Source organism: Mytilus californianus, unplaced genomic scaffold (genome assembly GCF_021869535.1).
Source record: "Mytilus californianus isolate M0D057914Y unplaced genomic scaffold, xbMytCali1.0.p SCAF_10, whole genome shotgun sequence".
In the NCBI taxonomy this organism is placed as follows: domain Eukaryota; kingdom Metazoa; phylum Mollusca; class Bivalvia; order Mytilida; family Mytilidae; genus Mytilus; species Mytilus californianus.
Window position 1 is genome coordinate 7,097,580 of NW_026262582.1, and position 23,450 is coordinate 7,121,029.

A 23,450-nucleotide genomic window follows, 5' to 3' on the forward strand; every position below is an offset into this window, starting at 1 on the left:
CACAATAATGCGTTTAAATGGTGTCTAGAAACTTCCTCGTTTTTTTTTTTTTTTTTTCTCTTTTGGTCCACTGTGCTCACGTGCATAGAACATATCAAATCGATAAACTGCAAAATATGTTATTGTCCTAAATGATGCTGAAATGTTTGATACTGAATGTAAGAAATTAAATCAACAGAAGCTACTTCTATGCGGTCCGGGTTTTTCTCATTGTCGAAGGTTTTACGGTGACATCTAGTTGTTAATTTCTGTGTCATTTGGTCTCTTGTGGAGAGTTGTTTCATTGGCAATGATACCACATCTTCTTTTTATTTATACTAAGATATGGCTGTCTACAGTTGAGATCAGTTATTACTTCTCCAAAATAAAATATGTCATTAGCTGTTAGGAGAACTGTACTAAAACAGTCTCTAGTACAGTTCTGATGACACCTCTGCAGACCTGCCAACTTTTGAAAATCCCCATGGGGGTTTTAGTGCGCGACCACATTTTTAAGGGTTATAATTTTTTGCGGCGTTTCTGCATGTTCTTTGTGCACTGTTTATGACTCTTGAAATAGTGTCATATCATTCTATCTTCTTTTGGTATACTAGTAGATTATACTGATGATGATCTTATAAGCCTTAATTTCTTTTATTTGCATAATTCTTGTACTTATAAGGATACAAAAATACAGACCCCTTTTTCCCTCTCCAAAGACCTTCTTTATATCTTTGCACCAAGACTCAAAAGAGCTAAACCTAAATGTCCTAACGTAAGAAGGATGAAAACAGATCTTGAGTTAGTCTATCAGTACCGGTAATGAAAAAATGGATAAAATTTGTGTTACCGGCTGGACAGATTATAACATTTAAATTAATATATAGTTTTGTTTTTATTTTTTGTATGCCATTCTGCCCTAGAAATGATTCTGGCAGCTCTACCCTAAAACTGATTTAAACTGTTGCAGACTTAAGCAGATCATCACAGTTGTATTTTTTAAATTAGATAGTATAATGTCATAATGTTCAAACTCTGTTATTAAAACTGTCCACGAAGATAAGATATGGTCACTGTAATCCAAATATGTTACTTGTGATAAACACCCCCAACGTGCGCGAAATGTTGAATATTTAATTTGTAATATATAATTACTCAATATTCATAGTATATTTCTTTAAATGCTTAAGCTTTTTCGTACACAAAAATAAAATATTTATAAACAAAGATAAATGATAGAAATAACATCCATACATAACATTATTACTTTTACTATTTCATCTTTTTTTTTATCTAAAACGTGACTTACAGTCAAAATCCAACTAACTGCCTTTAACTTCCTCATTAACTAGAACTGTTCTAACTCTATTTTGAGAACTGATCTGATTTACATCAATGTGAACCGTTATGGTAGAACTGTTCTAGCTTGATAAGGAACAGTTCTATGGTAGATTATTTGGAGAGCACTGAAGATATGTTAGAACTTATCCTAACTATTTAGCATTTATTCGTCAGCTATCAAAAAGCTTGTCGGTTCTTATGTTTTCAAAATTAATTTGCGGTAAGTAAGAAATTTGTTGATGAAATAATGTTAATAAATCCCTTAAACATGATTATTTCGCCTTTTAAGACATTTCTACTCATGACGTCATGAAACGGGTTTTAACTTTGTTTAGGAGCATACGTTCTATACACATTCATTTTGTGAATGTGACGTTAAAAGCATTATTTTAAGTTATTAGTGTACATACTGTCATTAAAACCAATATATTATTACCAAAGGTGTTGTAGTGGTTAAATGAATTTCAATTGTATTTTAAGTTAGCTAAACCTTAAACGCAAAACAAACATTCCTTAAACTACGTCAAACGCTATTTTCTGGCTTCGAAGTCACCGATCTAATTTACATAAAAAAAAAATCCATATACATTTCAACTTGCAAACAGAGTAAACAATTTTATTGATTGTGAATATGAAAAGCCATTAACTTGAAATATTTTGATACATTTCCAAAATGGATATATATGTACAAACGAAAAATAAACAAATTTTAGTTTGACATTTTCAAGCTGTTGGGTATAAGATAAATTTAATGTATAAGAATTTAAGATAATGCACATTTCTAAGTGCATTCTCGGTATGCCGACGACCTCTTTATATATTCATTCCAGACATGGGGTAATTGAAATGTGTAATTGTAATTGACCGTAATTTCTCAAGTAATTGAATGTAATGTGTAATTGAGCATTTTTTCAATTACTAGTAATTGTAAGTAAAGAACTACATAGCCAAAATTGTTTGTAATTGACAATTACTTCTCAATTACAACTCAATAACATTTGACATTTTGGCTCAGAAATATTGAACTTGTGTTTTCTCAAAAAATTATGAAAAGCTTTGACCTTAGTAAATGTAGTTAGCTGACAAAGCAAAGCCTAAACATTACACTTTCTGTAATTACACAACCATGGGAGATTCTTTATTTTGTATTGAAGGAACAAAAAATAAAAAAGAAGAAAAAAAAATGATTGTAGAAACATGCCATAATTTGTGTGTAAAAGCAATTATTAGTAAGTCATTGTCTTATACCTTAATTAGCTTGTTACCTACATGTATATTCAGATAGATATTGTTAGACATTGATTTAACATAATCAATTTTAAAGTCAATCAATAAATACAATCTCTGGCTATTTGTTTTATTATAAACTTTAGAATATAGCAAAGTGCTCTCGACCAATGAAATTGTAGGATTTGATGTCTCTTAATTGTGAAGAATGAATGTAAATCATGTTCTTGGTAAGGGATTATCCTATTATTTGGGTCTATTTACAGTTCAAAACAAAGACTTTCTATAAATGAGTTACAACTGCCCCGAAGCACATTTATCAGATTGAAAGGATTTATCACAGTGATTGAAACTAACTAAAAGTTGAATTGTGAAACAAACAAGAAAATCAAAATAAGTTGAAGTTTACTGGTGCAGTAAAATTTGTACCTTTAATGTTATTATGAAAATATTGATAACTTCAAATTACTAAAAAAATAAACAATATCAAAGCAATGCATAAAAAAAGAGAAAAAAAAAGTTTTAAAATAATAAATAACCTAAATCTTTAGCTTTCCAAAACTCTGATTACTGAACCAGCGGTTGGGAAGAATAGCTATTTCTAATATTCCGATAAAATAAAAAAATAAAAAACAGGAATTTGATTTAAGTTTTGAACAATTTAAAACTTTTAAAGTCATTTTATTAGAACATTCCCTGACATAATGAAATAGTATTTGATTTAAAAAGCCGGACCAAAATATTGGCTGTGAAATAAAATCAGTTGTAACTCAAATGTATTTATTGATTTAAACTGTTAATTAAAAAAAGATAATTCGTCACTAAAATATCACATGATTTACATTCATACTCACAATCAGGAAACATATACAATTCCTACCTTTTCTTTGTACTGTTGTGTCACCTAATGTCTAGAACGCATTTTTTAAATATTTCCCAAATAAGAAAGTCCTTACATCACTAAATCGAACCAATAAATGAAATGCTGAAAAATGAAGGCATGCATTATAAACATTTAATTTACACTGACAATGAAACTAATTCTTGAATAAAACCAATCAAGAGATCATTTGAGCCTTGAGCACTTTACAATATTCTAAGTTTGTAAGAGAATGATAATCCCTTACTTCATGATAAGTACTTGCTAACGCTCGTATTGAATCATGAAGAAAGGGATTATCATTCTCTTACATATACTTAGAATATAGCAAAGTACTTTCGACCAATGAAATTGTAGAATAGGATGCCTCTTAATTGTGAAGAATGAATGTAAATCATGTTCTTAGTAAGGGATTATCCTATTATTTGTGTCTATTCACAGTTCAAAACAAAGAGTTTCTATAAATGAGTTACAACTGCCCCGAAGCACATTTATCAGATTGAAAGGTTTTATCACACAGTGATTGAAACTGACTAAAAGTTGAATTGTGAAACAAACAAAAATCTCAAAATAAGTTGAAGTTTACTGGTGCAGTAAAATTGGTACCGTGAATTTTATTATGAAAATATTAATAACTTCAAATTACTATAAAATTAAACATTACCAAAGCAATGCAAAAAAAAAAGAAAAAAAATCTGTCAGATAAAAAATAACCTAAATCTTTAGCTTTCCAAAACTTTAATTACTTGATCAGCGGTTTGGGAGAATAGTTATTTCCAATACAATTATTCCGATAAAAAACAGGAATTAAATTTTAAACATATTAAAAACTTTTAAGGGCATTATTTTTGAGCATTTCCCTGACATAATGAAACAGTATTTGATGTAAAAAGCCGGACCAAATTATTGGTTGTGAAATAAAATTTAGTTGTAACTCTAATGTATTAATTGATTTTAAACTGTAAATAAAACAGGATAATTCCTCACTAAAATATTACATGATTTACATTCATACTCACAATCAGGAAACATACAATTCATACCTTTTTCTTTCTACTGTTGTGTCATCTAATATCTATAACGCATTTTTTTTTTAAATATTTCCCAAATGATAAGAAAGTCCTCACATCACTTAAACTTATCCATAAATGACATGCCGAAAAAGGAAGTCATGCATCAATTATAAACATTGCACTGACAATGAAACTAATTCTTGAATAGATCATTTGAGCCTTGAGCACTTTACAATATTCTAAGTTTGTAAGAGAATGATAATCCCTTACTTCATGATAAGTACTCGCTAACGCTCGTACTTATTCATGAAGAAAGGATTATCATTCTCTTACATATACATAGAATGACTGTTTTTACAACAGTTATGTTTTCATGTTAACAGGTATTAAGCCAATTAGAGAGAGATAAATATACCCTTATGTACATGAATTATTTTTATATCAATTAATTGTGATTAAAACTACAGTATATTTAAAATAAAAGTCAAGCTTTCTTAATCATTTATTTCGGAAAAATTTTTTTTTTTTAATAAGTTGTGATCAAAATATTTTAAAATCATTTCAAAATATCAAAATTAGGGCTCTCTTTTTGTATCATTTTCAATGAAATACATTAAAACATAAAATTCAATAGGTAATTAAAACAAAATTTAATATTCTTCGTTTTGTATTAACAAGTATAAGAAAATTCCAGTTGTTATATACTATATACCGCATTGTGTATACTAATGATAGTCCTAAATAATTATTTCTGTTGATTTCAACCAATAATGACTTAATCCAATTCACTCACTCTGCACTGGATATACAAAGTACCTAGGTTTTCATATAAACAAAGTTACATTGCTTGCCCTGTCAAATGCTACATGAAACTTCGAAATTTGAAGTAAATAGGTGATATTAACGTATTTTTATGCATGTATTCATCGCAAGTTTTTAAAATATATATATATAGGACTCTGAACCGCGATGGTACTCCGAACCGCGATGGTCACGCTGAAGTGCCATTGTCCACGCTGAGGTGCGTTGGTTAACACGCGGAAGTGCGTTGGGGGGTACGCTGAAGTGCGATGGTCTAACTGTGACGTTGTGTATACTAGCTAAATCCGATGATCTGAAGTTAAATCCCCATTTAATGTGGAGGTGTAGTGGTTAGCGTGATAGCCTCGCATTTGGAAGATCGGGTTTTATTTCAGGTCAGGTCAAACCAAAGACTTTTAAAATTTCTGATTTGCTAATTATCCGCTTAGCACACAACAGTATGGATTCAGAAAAAAGACTGGATGGCACAGATTAAGTAGAATGGATTCGAGTTGGAGGACATATGTCTTTATATTGGGTGTTCAAGTGCGATTAAAAAAAATGGGTTCAGCGAGGCGGTCTATATTACTAACACAGCAGGATCCATCTAATTATATCAAATTTACTGGTACGTGTAACTTGTTCTTGTCATGTCATAGCTAATAAATTGCTCACATTATGTACACTCATTCATCAATTTATCTGATATCATATCAGTTTTTAAGAAATAAAAACCACCAAGTACATTAACGTTTGGCTCATAGTGAGACTTGACGCGTTTCCTGTCAAAAGCTTGGAAATAAGCTGCTTCCCCGATGAGCAACAGAAATTGAGAACAACACCAAGTTGGGATCATTCAGGTTTATATTGGCCTAACCCGTTGCAGAAAATTAATACTATCAGCACAATGATATTACTAAGACTGCGGGTTTTCTTACAAAGCAGGATTCATCTCAAGAATAAAACAAAATTATCGTTGGTAATTATCACCACTTGAATTGAACTACAAAATCATCACTACTTGATATAACAAAAAATATTGCTAATAATTATTTTAATCTTATTATTAAATTGTCTACACACAATCATGTGAAGTATACTTGAAAAGAAGTCAAAATAAATATTAAGATCAAGACATTTTATTTGTCGTACAAAACGTTTCCGGCATACATTTTGTACTTCCGAACACTGGTTAGCCCATCTGCAGACCAAGATCATCTTTTAGCCGCATTTTTCCCCAAGATTTGCTGCCTGACTTAATTTTACATATTTTTGTAACCTCCACCTCCAATGCTCAAAACTGTTCTAGACTTGAAAAATTCGTTTCATTCTGTTTCCTGTCCTTTGTACGCATGAAAACTTCATCTAGAAATCTTATTCTACTGCCTGCAAATCATTTTGTTTAATAACGTTGTATTTGCAAACGTCACAATGTCCAAACGTCAAACAAAACCATCGCACTTCGGCGTAGACCATCGCACTTCAGCTTGACCATCGCACTTCGGCGTAGACCATCGCACTTCAGCTTGACCATCGCACTTCAGCGTGATCATCGCACTTATGTGTCCTTATCGCACCTCCGAGTCCTACATATATATCAAATTAAGGAAACAGTCTTTTACTTACGGGTTCTTAGTATAAAGAGTCTACAATCATTACTATCGTTTAGAATAGTAGAACTTTTTATCTATTTAATGTTTGAAATTTGATGTACGTTTGATTAACGCGAATATTCCATCGAACTTGAGATTAAAAATACAACATATTTCAGTTAAGTCTGCCTCATATCTAGACTAAATCTAGAAATTGACAATGGACGTCGCTTGAAAACAAATCTTTACGACAAAAGAGATGATTTCAGCTTTTCAATTGTGAACTTTCCATTTCTTTGTAGCAACATTCTCGCAGCGCCTGCATACTGAGTATATATCTCCCAGTTGATACGATATTCCGGAGCTTGTATTTTCTATCATGATTTCTTTGAAAGAGGGTTGTTGCTCGCAAATAAGCCATCAAACCAAGAGTGTTAAATGGTGTAGCTGAAATCATCACTTCGTAAATTTTATGGACACCATCACGAGTTGGTTGACAGTTATAGAATATACAACGGATATGTCCCAATTGTCGTAACTACAATCCCGTCCCCATTTCCCCGAATGTGACCTACCGAATTAGACTTATCACCGGGTTTTCACTAACATGAGTAACACGATTGGTGCCAAATGTGGAACAGGATCAGTTACCCTTCCGGAGCTTCTGAGATCACCCCCAGTTTTAGTGGAGTACGTGTTGCTCAATCATTAGTTTCCTATATTGTGTTTTGTGTACTATAGTTTTTATTCTTTTTTAGCCATGGCGTTGTCAGTTTATTTTCGACATATGAGTTTGAATGTCCCTTTGGTATATTTTGCCTGTCTTTTGATTCTCTTGTATTGTGTTCATGGTCATAATTGCATTCATTAAGCACGATGTTGGTGTATCCCATAAGCAAATGCCTGTACCAAGTCAGGAATATGACAGTTGTTATCCATTCGTGTGATGAGTTTGAGCTTTTGATTTTGCCATTTGATTAGGGACTTTCCGTTTTGAATTTTCCTCGGAGTTTGGTATTTTTGTTATTTAACTTTTTTCTATAGCATATATTTCTAGGTGCGCTTCAATATCCTCACACATTTTTGTATGACAAGCTATGTGTTTGCTAATACAATCCATAAAAGGCTGAAGGAGATTGTCTTTATTAACAATGTTCTCGTAAATAGGTTTGTCCATCTCATTTATTATCTGTTTGATCGTATAGCAGTATTTTGATCTGATTTGTTCAAATTCCGTACATTATAGGATAAAATGTTTCATATCTTCTTCTTCTTGTCCACATATTGTACACAGCGGATTTGTTTTGATATCAAACTTGACTCTCTTTGCTTGCAATAGATATGTTTAAGCAGCCTATCTTGACGTCTCTTGTGTTGTTTTCACACTTTTCCAAATGTTATGGACTTGATTTAGGGCTTATCATGTATCTATATATATATAAACGATGTTTTTCCCATTTTGTCTTGGTGGCATTTATTTCTCCAGTTTTCGTTAAACTTAGTTTCTAACAATCTTTGCTATTTGATTTTTTTAATTGAATTTTCTATGTAATGGCTACATAACTTCATGTTGTACTTAGAAAGAATGTTTGCACTCTATTGGTAGAGGTGGCAATGTGGACTTTGTTCCAGATTTTTTATCATCAAATATAGATAAGATTAAGCATCGAAATAAACTCATGGGACAGCTGACATCTCTGATGAAGGTTGGGACACCGGTAATCAATACGACGCGAATAATATTGCAAGTGACTTTTTAAACGAAGCAAACGTTATCAGAGCTGATAGTATAAGATCCCGTACGAAAAGAAAGCAAAGTGTTTGCATGATAAAGGGTCTAGTATAAAAATGAGAAGATTTGGTATCATAGCCAAGGAGACACCAGGGTTAAAATGAAATGGTAGTAAACAATCATAGGCCACCGTACGGCCATAGTACCTAGTTTATGGCTTTAAATCAGTCTCTATTAAGACAGTTACAGAGTACAGCCCTGTGTATTAGCAGTCTTTGTTCTATGGCATTTCGCTCCAACAATGCTTCAACGCTTGATACAGAAGGGGCAATTCTACTCGTGTGGTTCCTAGCTATAATTGAGGTTTAGCTGTCCGTATAGAAATCAACAGCAGTAGATAAGCCATCCAAACCAATGTACAGTGAATATTTGAAAGATGCGTATGTGTTTAAGTGTTTTTATTTTAATCAACAGACAATTACATTGATAACAATCTGACTAATAATTATTTGGCATATGAAGTATGACAATCCGATATCTTATTAAAGGGAAAAATAAGAAAGAACAAGCAATTTTGAATAGATAATCGGTGCGCCTAAATTTGTTATTTATACCATTAGAAACGGTCACCTTTTAATCGATTTAAATATAAGTTTGTTTGTGTAGTAATTTGTCAGCTGTGAAGAATGCAAATTTTATTGATTTAATAACTAAGGGTTTAAATGTAGAGACGTCATTCATTGTCCTTGTTGTGAATCCTTTAACTGAGTTTATTCAGTCAAACTTTAAAGACGTCTGAAATAAGATCGGAGAGATGTAACAAACAATAGTGTAACCAAATCTACCAACCAGTAAACTTGATAGGTATTGGATCATCAAAATTGACAATACTACACAAACATATATGTATGACGTATGGTATGCTTACTAGTATCATTATGTTGATATTGTCTGGCCTCGTACAAAATATATCGGATGACATATGAATTCTAACAGTGACAAACATATTTTAAATCCAATGTTTGGTCGCAGTACTGCTTGTTATATATTTACTAAATTAACTAGACTAACACCGCCACATTTTTCAACCTGTCCCAAGTCAGGAGCCTTTGGCCTTTAATTGTTAGTCTTGTATATTTTTTTTTTAATTTAAGTTCATTTATATGTTTTGGAGTTTAGTGTGACGTCCATTTTAACTGAACTAGTACACATTTTTGTTTAGATTTTCTGCTCTTTGCTTGGGTTGGTATCTCTTTGACACATTTCTCATTTCGATTCTCAATTTTAAAACATATTAAAATCTGCAGAATCGTGGGATAATAGATTACTATTTATTGAGTTCATTGTGTACATGTTGATGATGTAATCAGATGGCTATAAAGGATTTGCCATTTACACACAATTATAAAAACCCACTGTTTTAAATATTAACATTATACAGATAAATCAGGTTGTTTTTTTACTATTCCTGTCCATCGTTTTAAAAAGATTATTAACTATTTTAGATACTGACAAGTATGTAGCCAAGAAGTGATAAAGTATTTGTTAAGAAGTTAGCTTCCTTAAGACGAGAGTTTATTGCTACGTCTCCGGTTATAAGCAACATAGTAGTCATAGTATATTTAATGACACAACATGTTCTTTAAAATTAGCAAGGCTCATACAATGAGCAGTTACATACACTTATAAAGAAAGTCTAGGTCTTAATATAATGTATCATGTTAAATCTACATGGTGCCAATGGTCATTTATTTTAGTCTGATGTTTTATAGCAGTCTATAGTTGTAACATAGTAGAAATTCCATGAAACATTGATAAAAAGTAAAATAACAAAAATGCCGAACTGCAAGGGAAATTCATAACGGAAAGTCCTTTATAAAATGGCAAAATCAAAAGCTCAAACATTGATAATAGCAAGATTCACAGTTCCATCTAGATAGAGTTGAAAACAGTCAAAGTGTACATTAGTCATTGATAAATCATTTCAGAATTAAGTTGTTACTAAAGTTGATAGTGACGACAAATATCTTTATGATACAAAAGTAGGAATCTCTGGAAAAAACCGACAGGAAATCACTTGAGACTTTCAAAAATTGACGTTTACTGAATCAGCTCAGTATCAAGATACATTTACGATATTAAGAAAAATCCTGAGATTTTTTTTTTTAAATAAATTTTTTAGGATTGTAAAAATTACCAACAAACGATGAACACTGTTTTACATTTACATCCTGACAGTTTTCTTTTGGCATATAGAAACCGTCCATTCCATTGTCTTAAATAAAACATTGAGAAAAAAGCGTACTTACCTGGGGTGAATCGCGGACGAAGTTTATTATTTTCATTTCTAGCTACGTGTTTTTAAATATATTTTCTTATGCAACGCAATAAGTACAGCATAACTTACGGAAATAGAACGTCATTTTTATTTTTAAACATACAGGTTTACTGATTTGTACGGATTGTGTATATTATTGTCCCCCATGATTGTGTCTATTGGTTCAACCAAATATCACATGACTTGAATAACTTCCGTCTACTGGATATCCAAACTTAAAATACCTAGGTTTTGCCTACAAATAAGTAAAACATGTTTAAAGATATATTCTATTAGCAATTAACAACGAGGCTTCTTTTGGGTTTTATGTTTAGGGATGGCATGACTACCAATTGCCTACTATTTTGTATCCAAGTGCAGTATGTATTCATCTCTACAAACTGATCAACTGGTAAAACTATGAGTGGCCGTTCGTACGGAAGCGTATTTCGGCCTCGCTTTGCCTTATTAACATTGCTTTATAATGCAACATTTGCCTTAATTTTCCATGTGTTGTGCATTAGTAAGGCAAAATACTGCAATAATAATGCGTAGTTTTCGTGATATAAGGGTTGAATGATCTCTTATTTTAATTGCTTTATTTTCTTATTAATGTATCAAGGCATTATTAATATTCGCCTTAATATTAGAGAATTTAAATATGCATTACTTATGCTTGTCATTCTATTTGTAAGATGAAATTATAGAATCATGTGCAAAACAGTGTAGCCGAGACCATTGATTGGCGCGCTAAAATATCCCATTGACTGGGTCAGATTAGGTGAACGTTCGTCTGTAACGCCCACAACTCACGACGTATTTATTATAGACATTTAAACTGTGGGGTCACCAAAGGGCCTCAACGCCTAAATAAAATAATTCGAAAAACTAATCAGGAATAACCTTTGTGTTTTGATTTATGTTGAATACTTAAACGTTCTTTACTTGCGTTTTTGTTATGTTTTGATAATGAATGTTTATGATATCGGACGTTCTTTCAGCAAAAAAGGATTAAACTGGCTTTAAAAGTTACAATGGATATGTTGATAATTATCTTTTTTTCGGACGTCAAAGCGATTTAACAATTGCGGTTGTCCAATTATGTCATCTTTAAACTTTTATCTGGTCAAAATTTTATTTTAGAACGAATGCATGATCAACTTTAAAAAGTGTGCAAACACAAAACATATAGACAAAATATACTTCTTTCCTGTCTTTTTCGTACTTGCAAGTTATTAGACAGTAAAAAGGCTATTTGGATCAAGCCTTGTGAAATTTGCATTTACGTTTTTGAATAGGTAAAATGTATAGTTTGGTGATCTTTTCTGCTAACTACTATACTTGTGAAAAACCCTTGGCAACAGAAACATATTCAGCTTTTTTTTTAACCGACCCAATTTACATAGTAATGGACGACTTCGTACATTTTATGATCGCAAATAAAATATGTATATAATATACTGTGCACTGTAGTTCGTATATATACTGAGACCCTTTGGCAACCCCACAGTTTAAATGTTTATAATAAATACGTCGTGAGTTATGGGCGTTAGAGACGAACGTTCACCTAATCTGACCCAGTCAATGGGATATTTTAGCGCGCCAATCAATGGTCTCGGCTACACTGTTTTGCACATGATTCTATTATGTTTCTACAATGTTTTTCTTCAAAAAAAAGCAATTCATAAGGGTAATTAACACGAGTTTGTGTATTGTGGAATTATAAGTCGACTTAATTTTGTCGAGTTTTGCATTGCCTCGTTATAATTATTCCTAACCGTTGCGTTATTTTTCTAATCCTATTCTCTTTCACTGTTGTGAAATATTGGCTTTAAATATTGTAAAAGATAATATAAAGCTTGATTCCAAATGTCTATCTTCTGAAATAACGGAAATAAAAATAAATTTGCAAAGTATGTGCTAGGGGTAAACAAATTTAGGTGCTGTATCTGAGTTAGGAATTTATCCAATAAACATTTTAGCATGAAAAGCATCAATTGGATTTTGGATGCATTTACATATATAATGCTTGAAAATCTTAATCCTGAAATTCCACGTTCGGATCTCTTGCGTTTTTAATTACCGCTACATCAACATCAGGAAATCACATGTTTTACTTTGAAAGACTTACCGATTCCTTAACGATAATGAAATAACTCTCCTCTAAATCATCTCTCATCAACCTTTTGAATGTCCGTCTGCGTGCAAAAGCATCCTAGGAATGACGTAAATCATGTAGATTTACGTGTTAAAACGAAATAATTAATCATGATTAATATGAAAATTTGTGTATATTTAACAATTAAGCGAGAAATTTAAAGTAATGTTAATTCTTACTCACAGATAACCCTGGAAAAATAATGCACAGTTGGGAATAATTATGATGAGGCAATGCAAAACTCGACAAAATTTAGTCGACTTATAATTTCACAATACACAAAATTGTGTTAATAAGCCTGATGAATTGCTTTTTTAAAGAAAAACATTGTTGAAAATTTATATCATTTCATCTTACAAATAGAATGACAAGCATAAGTAATGCATATTTAAATTCTTTAATATTAAGGCGAATATTAATAATGCCTTGATACAATAATAAGAAAAGAAAGCAATTAAAATAAGAGATCAGTCAACCCTTATATCACGAAAACTACGCATTATTATTGCAGTATTTTGCCTTACTAATGCACAACACATGGAAAATTAAGGCAAATGTTGCATTATAAAGCAATATTAATAAGGCCCAAATACGCTTCCGTACGTTCGTGTCGTTTTCGTGATATTCCATCGCGTTTTACTACACAATCGCGTTACTTTAATACACTATGGCGTTATTTCTCCCTTCTATCGCGTTAGTTTCCAAAACTAACGAGTTATTATACAAAACTATCGCGATATTTCATTTTTACTATTAATTTGAAATATTATCAAACTAACGCGTTGGTTTTCATAATTAACGCGATATTATTTATTCAAGTAATAATGCGTTATTTTGTAAAACTATCGCGTTAATTTGTTAAACTAACGCGTTATTTCTTCATTTTATGAAAACTATCGCAATTATACGCGAATAAGTATCATCCAATGAGAGCCTGTGATATTTCCATGTTTTGGCATTAAAAGCAAAATGGCTGGAATCCACGGAGACCGAGATAGATTTTTGCAAAGAATAAAAGAGACAGTAGATCATTGCTTCAGATTAGAAACATCAGATATTTTAGAGACGGAAAATCTGACAAACGTTTACTTAGGTAAACATTGAATAATTTGAATTGATTTCAACTACAATACAATAGTTTGAGGTGTATCCCTTCGTGTGTGTGTGTGTGTGTGTGTGTGTGTGTGTGTGTGTGTGTGTGTGTGTGTGTGTGTGTGTGTGTGTGTGTGTGTGTGTGTGTGTGTGTGTGTGTGTGTGTGTGTGTGTGTGTGTGTGTGTGTGTGTGTGTGTGTGTGTGTGTGTGTGTGTGTGTGTGTGTGTGGGGGGGGGGGGGGGGGGGTATGGGTATGTACACGGTTAATGAATAAGATGACATAGAGCCATTAACAACGTCCAAACGACAGCTTAACATGCCATCTCTTTATGTACTGTCCCAGTCTGTCAATGGGGAAGTCTAAAAAATATTGTCGATCCCGTCCCAAAACCACAATATATTTGTGTTTTTTCAACATCATCGTCTGCATCAACCCATATGGACCACGCACTTTCAAACCCCTAGCCAGAACAAGGAAAAATAGGTATTACCCTGAGCCGAAATCCTCATCTTTGTGTTCGGGATCTGGAGCAGTCATCCCTCTTGCCCGGTTGATCAATCCATGAATTTGCGCCAAAGACATTTGGAATAAAGTAGCCAATTCATGTGTTATCTCCCCTGTCTCTTCAGATTCGGTTCAGAGGAACAGCACTTGTGATTGGATAACGACATTGAAAAAAATAACAAAACGTATCGTGTATTTCCAATATAATATCCCGTTAAATTACATTAGTAGAACTAGCGCGATAGTTATGGACATTAACGCGATAAAATGAAGAAATAACGCGTTAGTTTAACAAAGAAACGCGATAGTTTTACAAAATAACGCGCTATGTTTACTATCGCGTTAATAATAAATATCGCGTTATTTACGAAAATTAACGCGTTCGTTTGATAATATTTCAAATAAATAGCAAAAATGAGATCTCGCGATAGTTTTGTGTAATAACGCGTTAGTTTTTGATACTAACGCGATAAAATGAAGAAATAACGCGTTAGTTTATTAAAGTAATGCGATAGTTTAGTATAATAACGCGTTATTTTCACTAACGTGATAGAATATCCCGCAAATGACACGAACGGCAACTCACATTAAACAGCTTAGCTATATGCTCCAGTAAAAGGTTGTTAGTGTGAAGCGAGCGCAGTGAAATAATAATAATGCTTATCATCTAAGTCGAGTTATTTAATATGTCTGTCATGAAATCGAAATAAAATAATCAACTTCTATGATATGAGGCACTGGTTTATAAAGGTCTGACTAGGATATGAAATAATAATTTATTGCTTTGTTTTCTAACAGGAGGTTATTGCGTCATTGTTATTTGGATAATTACTAAGTTGTTAATATAAGAAGGAAAACATTCACATTATAAAAAGCAAAACAAATTTCTGTCAACTATTAACTTCCTAAATACTGACTTTTTTTCAGGTGTTTTTTACACATTATGTTCATGATTATTCTACAATTACCATGTGTTTGGAAGAAAAACACTGAAATTTATTTTAAAGGTGAGTCAAATTTTGAAAAAACGGTTGAAAATATATCAAAGGACACAATCAAAGTTGTGTAAATCTATTAGGTTCCTCTGTAAATTACATGGGTATCATCAGCCCAGACATGAATTATCATTGATATGGTCAGAATTATAAATTATCTGTTTACAAAATTTGAATAGTTCATAATACTAATGATTTTCTACCGAAGGAATAATTTATATTAGCTCAAACCTTTCAAAATGTTGGTTCCTCAATGCCCTTCAACTTTGTACTTTATTCGGAATTTCAACATTTTTTATTCGAGCATCACTGATGAGTCTTTTGCAGACGAAATATGTGTCTGGCATACTAAACCGTAAGCTTGGTATCTTCGATTGTTTTTTTTTTTATATACAATGATTGAACTTAAATTATTTCCCTTAAATGCCAGCAGATAAGTAATTGGTTTAGAAAAAATATCTAAATTAAAATCACACAGTAGCTGCCTGTTAAAAATCAAAGCAATAAATTGTTGACCATCCAAACAATGTTTAGAACTAATTATGTATAAAATGTCTTTAAGATAGAAGTTTTCATATCCAAGTTAGACCTTTTTAATCAAGTGCCTTATATTATTGTAGGTGATTATTCTATTTCAATGTCTATGATGTCATGATGACATAGACATTGCATAACTGGACTTGGATGGTAAACATTACTTGTATTCCACTGCACTCACTTCACACTAGCAACCTTTTACTAAAGCAATTATCTTAACTGTTTTACTAGTTGAACAGGTTGTACAGGTGAAAACATACTGCTATTGGGTAAAACATTTTAAGTGACTGGTATAGTAATAGGCTAAAGCCTTCTGGATAAGCACTGTATAAAGTTAAAGAACACTAGAACACACCCACGAAATCGCGGGAATTAAGAGCGTGGTTGAAAGTATGTAAACTGTTGTAGGATTAATTTTTGTAAAAGATTTTATGACTGGAGAATTTCTGGGCATTTGCTGGGAAACATACTGTTTTGTCCGTCTCTAGATACAATTCCTGATTTAATCACAATCGGAAGTTAGTTGTCCAAAGCTTGTATATTTTTAAGGAAGTAAACTACAATCATAACAATAAACATGATTTTGGTTATATGTATCTTGAATTTTGGCAACAGGCATTGCCACATTCTGTATGTGTGTGCCTGTCCAAAGTCTGGAGCCTGTAATTAAGTGGTTGCCGTTTGTTGCTGTGTTACATGTTTGTTTTTCGTTCATTTTTTGTATATTAATTATGCCGTGAGTTTTCTCGTTTGAACTGTTTTACATTTGTCATGTTTGGGCCTTCTATAACTGACTATGCGGTATGGGCTTTGCTCATTGTTGAAGGCCGTACGGTGACCTATAGTTGTTAATTTCTGTGTCATTTGGTCCTTGTGAAGATTTTTCTCATTGGCAATCACATCTTCTTTTTTTATATGACAGAACTATACATTTATTCAAACGGATTAGTTTATGAGAAATGTTCATGAGGACGGAATTTTGGCAATAAAAATTTAAGTCGGTTGGTCTAAGGTAAAGTTGGTCCGGTAACTGAAAACACACATTTCTGTATGCGTAATGCATGTATATAAAAAAAAGTCATATATTATATATAGGATTAAACTTTTTTTTTATTCAGTTTGTGAGCAGACAGTCCAATTAAAAAAAAACAGAAGTTTAATCCTTTTAATTCCACCCCTGGGATATTGCGAGACTTCCGTTTAGGACGGTTTAAAATTACACAGAATTATAGTTACATAAACAGTCCTAAACGGAAGTCTTGCCAGTCTATGACTTAAAAGTCCGTCCGATGACGGAAACAATATCCGGACGCCTTTATTTTCGTTTTCCTCCCAAAATAACCCAAACGGAATAATCATAAGCGATGATGACAAATGAGACTATGCATGGTACCTATAGGACACAGAGGCATGATGATTAATTTATTGTGGAAGGAAGAGAAGTGACACACAAAATGAGGTCTTCTCATTTAATAGTATAGATTTATTTTTACAGTTACATAGGTTTCTTATTCTTTGACATGGGAATTCAAAATTAATTGTTTCAGCGTCATTAAATTTTAGTGACAATCCAATACCAAATATACTTTAATTAAATTACTGACAAATTACATTTTCTCATTGATCTAAATTCACATTTTTCCTTTTTATGTTGTCAAAGCAATGTTACTGGTATCCATTTACGAGTGAGGTCTATACTGCACTTCAACCGATGTTCGTCAGTTCTTCCGATAAATAGTTACATCACACTTTTCCCCGGTAGCAGAAGAGAGGCGAAAGATACAAATGGAACATTCAAACTCATAAGTCTAAAAACTAGAGGCTCTAAAGAGCCTGTGTCGCTCGCCTTGGTCTATGTGTATATTCAACAAAGGACACTCTCCAACATTGTAGACGAGAATAGAAATAATGACAAAAATATCTGTTTTGTTGATCTTATATTGCTGATCAAATATTCTGTTTAGTTTCTCTCTATCATCTTTAGTTTTGGCTCAAAACTCAAAACAGGGCAAAAAAAATGCTTATTTAAGGGCAATCACTCCTATAAAGAGTGACAGTCTACTTCCTATATCAGCAAAATTTGACTTGTTAGTAGATCTTGCCTTGCTGATCATTTTTTTATTTAAAGTGTCTATTTATCTATTATAATTTTAATCATGTAAGGCAAAACCCCCAAAACAATGGTAAAAATCGTCATTAATTGGCAATAATTCCAATGAGACGTCGGACGATTTCCTCTATATTGTCTTAATTGCAGATCTTGTCTTGCTGATCAGGTTTGCTTATTCAAATTTCTATCTATCCATTATAATTTTTAAGATATAAGGCAAAAACGCAAAAAATGTTAAAAATCATCATCAAAGGGCAATAACTGTAATAAGAAGTCGGCTGACGATTTCAACTATCAGACTTATTTGTAGAACTTGTCTTGCTGATAATTTTTGAAATTTAATGTTTCTCTGTATCTATTTTAGTTTTCAAGATAATAGGCAAAAATGAAAAAAATGGTAAAACTTGTCATTTAAGGGCAATAACTCCTATAAGAAGACGTCTGACAATTTTGACGTATATAGACAATTGAAAGAGTTCAAAATTCTGAACATTTCTGCACCAGTCAGATTTCTCTATTCATAACGGTTTTCAAAATATAAGACAAAACTTGAATTTTGCCCCTATATTCTATGTTTAGCCGTGGCGGTCATGGTGATTGGCAGGCGGGGTATTCGGACATTTTTTTTAAACTACATACCCCAATAATGATTGTGGCCAAGTTTGGTTAAATTTGGCCATGTAGTTTCAGAGGAGACTTTTGTAAAAGTTAACGGACGACGGACGCCAAGTGATGAGAAAAGCTCACTTGGTCCAGTGGGCAAGGTGAGCTAAAAGGGTAACGCCATGGCAAATTACAGTATACAAAACACAACATAGAAAACTGAATACTGAGCAACACGAACCCCACCAAAAACCGGGGGTGTCCCAAGAGCTTCGTAAGGGTAAACAGATCCTGCTCCACATGTGGTACCCGTCGTGTTGCTCATGGTAGATTGAATCCGGTGGCAAATCTAATTCGCTTGTTCATACATGATCAGTAGTTTGGCAGTGGTACCTGTACAGTGGGGGTACTTTTCATATCTATTAGACACCTACTGTTTGCCAATTTTTGAATTTTTAATGTTTGGAATGACCTTTTAATTTTGTCGAACATTTGTCGACTACTACTGAATAGAATGACTTTAGAAAGCAGGTTAGAAGTGGTGCATTGTAACGTGTGAAAGTACTTTACATCAGTCAATCACCCCCTTCCTGTTTTCAGATACGTTGAATTACGCGTGGGGCATGCTTAGCACTACAACGTTTATATTCTTGTTCATTTAGAATTATCATTATAGAAATAATAGATGTGCTGTGGTTACCAATGAGACAACTATCTACCCGAGACCAAATGACGTGGATATATTAAGAAACTATATAGGTCACCGTTCGGCCTTCAACATAACTCGAGAAAGGTAAAAGTGACGTCACCCAAATTCGAACTTAATCTGTATATTGTGGTAATTGTGTATAAGTTTCATAACATTTGTTTGAGGCAAACTAAAGTTAGAGGACAGAAACCAATTATGGGACATATGTACGGACGGACAAGCGTAACACTTAATGCCCCCTCCAGTTACGGCCCGGGAGGCATAATAATAAACGAAAAACAAATAAATCAATTATCTAACATTTACTTGAGTTCAAGGGCGGTGCAATAAGTGTTCAAAATGTTGGGTTATCTTAACTGTAAGAGGAAAATATATGCATATGTTAATTAACATAGAAAAGATATAATATTATATCACTATAACTTGAAAAGAACCGCTACAGCCAGTTTGTGAATTCAGGCATTTGGTAAATTAATGTTGACATACACTTGAATACCTCAAAACCCTCTGACATGTGACTGTTCCCACTCGCCTTTTATTAACAGTCCCTCTGACCATGTTATTACTGGGGATCTAAACATAATTCAACATGAACATCTTCGAAAGGTGATATCTCATGGTCCTAAATTTAGAGAACCCCAAACACATCAATTGGAACCATAACTTCAAAATAATTATTGATTCCATTGAGGACTACTCCAGAGCATGAGCTAAACGAGAAGTTGAACTGGACACTTTGTCATAATAGGTCAAAACAATCAGGTCTCTGATAAAACGTCGAATTCATAAGTTGAAAAACTGTGTGAATGATCGACCAAAGTCCGTTTTCAGAGACAAAGGAGCTGTGAAATGTCTATCATCTCTTCACGATAAGTATGTTGTTGTTCCTGTGGACAAAGTTTCAAATTATATTGTATTTGTATGTAAATCGTACAACTACGAGTGTCTTCCCACATACAAAAACATATCATTTGACAAGGATGAGATTTTGGCGAATCATAAGTCTTTCATGGCTTCAATGAACAATACATTGAACAGCAAATCGGAGGACGTACCTTGTTTGTATTGGATACCTAAGCTTCACAAAATTCCGTACAAACAACGGTACATTGCTGGCTCATCTGCATGTTCGACGAAAGAACTGTCCATAAGATTGACAAAAATTCTGTCCGTAGTGAAAGAGGGTCTTCAGAAATACTGTGAAACTGTTTACTCGCGTAGTGGTATTAACCATATGTGGATTATAAAAGAACTTCTGGATCATTTTAAATCTCGATCTTTGTTTTAACTTAGTTCTATCAAAACTTTTGATTTTTCAACCCTGTATACCACATTTCAACATGTGAAATTGAAAAATCGTCTACAAGAAATAATCCACAATGCTTTTCAACATAAAAATGGTAGCATACGCTATAAATGTATTACTTTGGGATACCATACGGCATATTTTGTTAATAGTGAACAAAAAGGTAAAACATGCTTCACAGAGGAAGAAGTGATCAGTATGCTGGAGTTTCTTATTAACAACATATTTGTTGAATTTGGAGGAAGACTTTTTCAACAAATTGTCGGCATTCCTATGGGAACGAACTGTGCGCCTCTCCTTGCCGATCTCTTCTTATTTTCATATGAGTCGGAGTTCCTGCAGACACTTGTCAAAAACAAGAAGATCAAAGAAGCCAGATCATTTAATTTCACATGCAGATATATAGATGATGTTCTTTCCATTAACAATCCATTTTTTTCTGATTGGGTTCCATTAATATATCTTCCAGAACTAGAAATTCAAGAAACAACAGACACGGCTTCCTCTGTCTCATTTTTAGACTTATATCTCGAATTTGACATCAGCGGTCATCTCAGTACCAGAATCTATGACAAATGAGACGATATAACTTTGAAATTATCAATTTTTCCCTCCTTAGTAGCAATATACCAACTTCACCTGCATATGGGATATACATTTCCCAACTTATTCGGTATTCAGGAGCCTGCAGCTGCTACTCAGACTTTGTAAAACGTCACTAGTGTCTGAGCAGAAAGTTGATGAACCAAGGTTATGTCAAAGAACGTCTCGTCCTTTTTCTAAAAAAGTTCATCGGAAGATACCAAGACCTTGTTGATAAATATTCCGTATCAACTTCACGAATAATACACGATGGTCTTTAGGTATAGATTCTAGATACTGACATTGTTTATCATCTTAATTACGTGTTATAGTCTTCTTTTATTTGTTTGTGTAAATTATTACTTTTACAGTTTAGTCTATTTTTGGTGAGGTCCATTAGACGTGGCTCGGTACTTATACATCACGTCATCGTGTTATTGTGCTATGGTAAATTTTTGTGTTCTTGTCTTTCGTTTTTGCTGGTGTGTTTTGTCTATATGTTTTTTTTTTTTTCTTTGTTTATATATTTGTTTGTTTTTATAGTGATTAGGATTATAAAACAATGTTGACTGCTGTACCCCTATTTGTGACATTTTTACCTATTATGTCTGTTTGTTTTGTTCAAACATTGTCAATATGATGGAATTTTATGCGACTGTCATACAAGTGAGAGGTTTAGCTAGCTATAAAACCAGGTTTAATTCACCATTTTCTACATAAGAAAATGCCTTTACCAAGTCAGGAATATGACAGTTGTTATCCATTCGTTTGATGTGTTTGAGCTTTTGATTTTGCCATTTGATTGTGGACTTTCCATTTTGAATTTTCCTCGGAGTTCGGTGCTTTTGTTATTTTACTTTTTGAAAGAGTTTCGAATTAAATGTTGATCATAACAGATGTCATTTCAGTTCACGTACTTAACAGCAATAACCAATCTAGCAAGCAAATTGACAAACCAATGATATACCTAAAGTATAACAGCTTTGAAAATTGGTGTATAATCTAGTTACATGGACATTTGAAGTATAGAAAACTATATATTTTAGTTTGTTTAGAAAACATTTAATGCGTATATGTTTATTGCAGGATTTAGATAAAATTTATCGCGAATATCTACATGTACCACCTTCAAATGCATTCAAAGATGAAGACAATAATGTTATTGCTGAGGATGAAAGCAATGAACTTGAAGACACAGAACCTGTCGAACATATATCTGAAACTGATGAAATTGCACAAGCAGCTGCAGCTTTCGTTCAACATCAAAATGAGGATACTACATGTATAAATAATGAAGGTTTGAATATGGCCAAAATAACTGGAGATCGTGGTTGTCTTGCCAAATGTATCAACCAATTTGAACACGATGAAATGATAAGTCATATACTCTCTATGCGTGAACTGTCAAAAGAAGGCAAAGACATGTATTTAATGGCTAATTTAAAATCAAAAGGCGTAGATAAATCCCGTTCAAGACACAAAGAGCGAAAGCGAACCAGATATGCATATACTTTTGACGACAGAGGTTTGTCGAGATGTATTTTTGCTTACTAATGATATTTGCGAGTTCTATTTAAAATCTTTGCTCAAACACATGAACACTAATGGTATTGCTTCACGAAAACATGGAAATTGTAATAGAAGTTATTCCTGCAGCCGGACTTTCACGTTCCAGGCATGAATATCTATATTCAAAAGTCCGTCCATATGCTAGGAAGGAATATCAGGCTGCATTTTGTCAAGCACCAGGAGAGGAGTAACCTTGTGAGTGGCAGCAAACTTAAATCGACGTCAAAGTATACGATTCCAACGTTATATTGAATTTTTACGTTAGAACAAATTTTATGTGGAATTAAAATTAAAATTTCTCATCTAGTTTTTCACCGATCGTTGTCAAATTGTTTACATTAAGATGGCATTAGTATCTGTTTAGGTAATAAAAAATCCAATAATACATCATTTTTGCCATA

General features: G+C 32.8%; 1 protein-coding gene across 1 annotated transcript in view; it reads right to left on the bottom strand.

Annotated features, from left to right (window-relative positions):
- LOC127717538 (uncharacterized) overlaps positions 1–11,019 on the bottom strand; it is a 36,221-nt gene extending 25,202 nt beyond the window's left edge. The window contains exon 1 of the mRNA XM_052223213.1: positions 10,875–11,019. The gene's annotated coding sequence lies outside the window, so the exon portion shown is untranslated. The remainder of the gene's footprint in view (positions 1–10,874) is intronic.
- Positions 11,020–23,450: the final 12,431 nt, after the last annotated feature.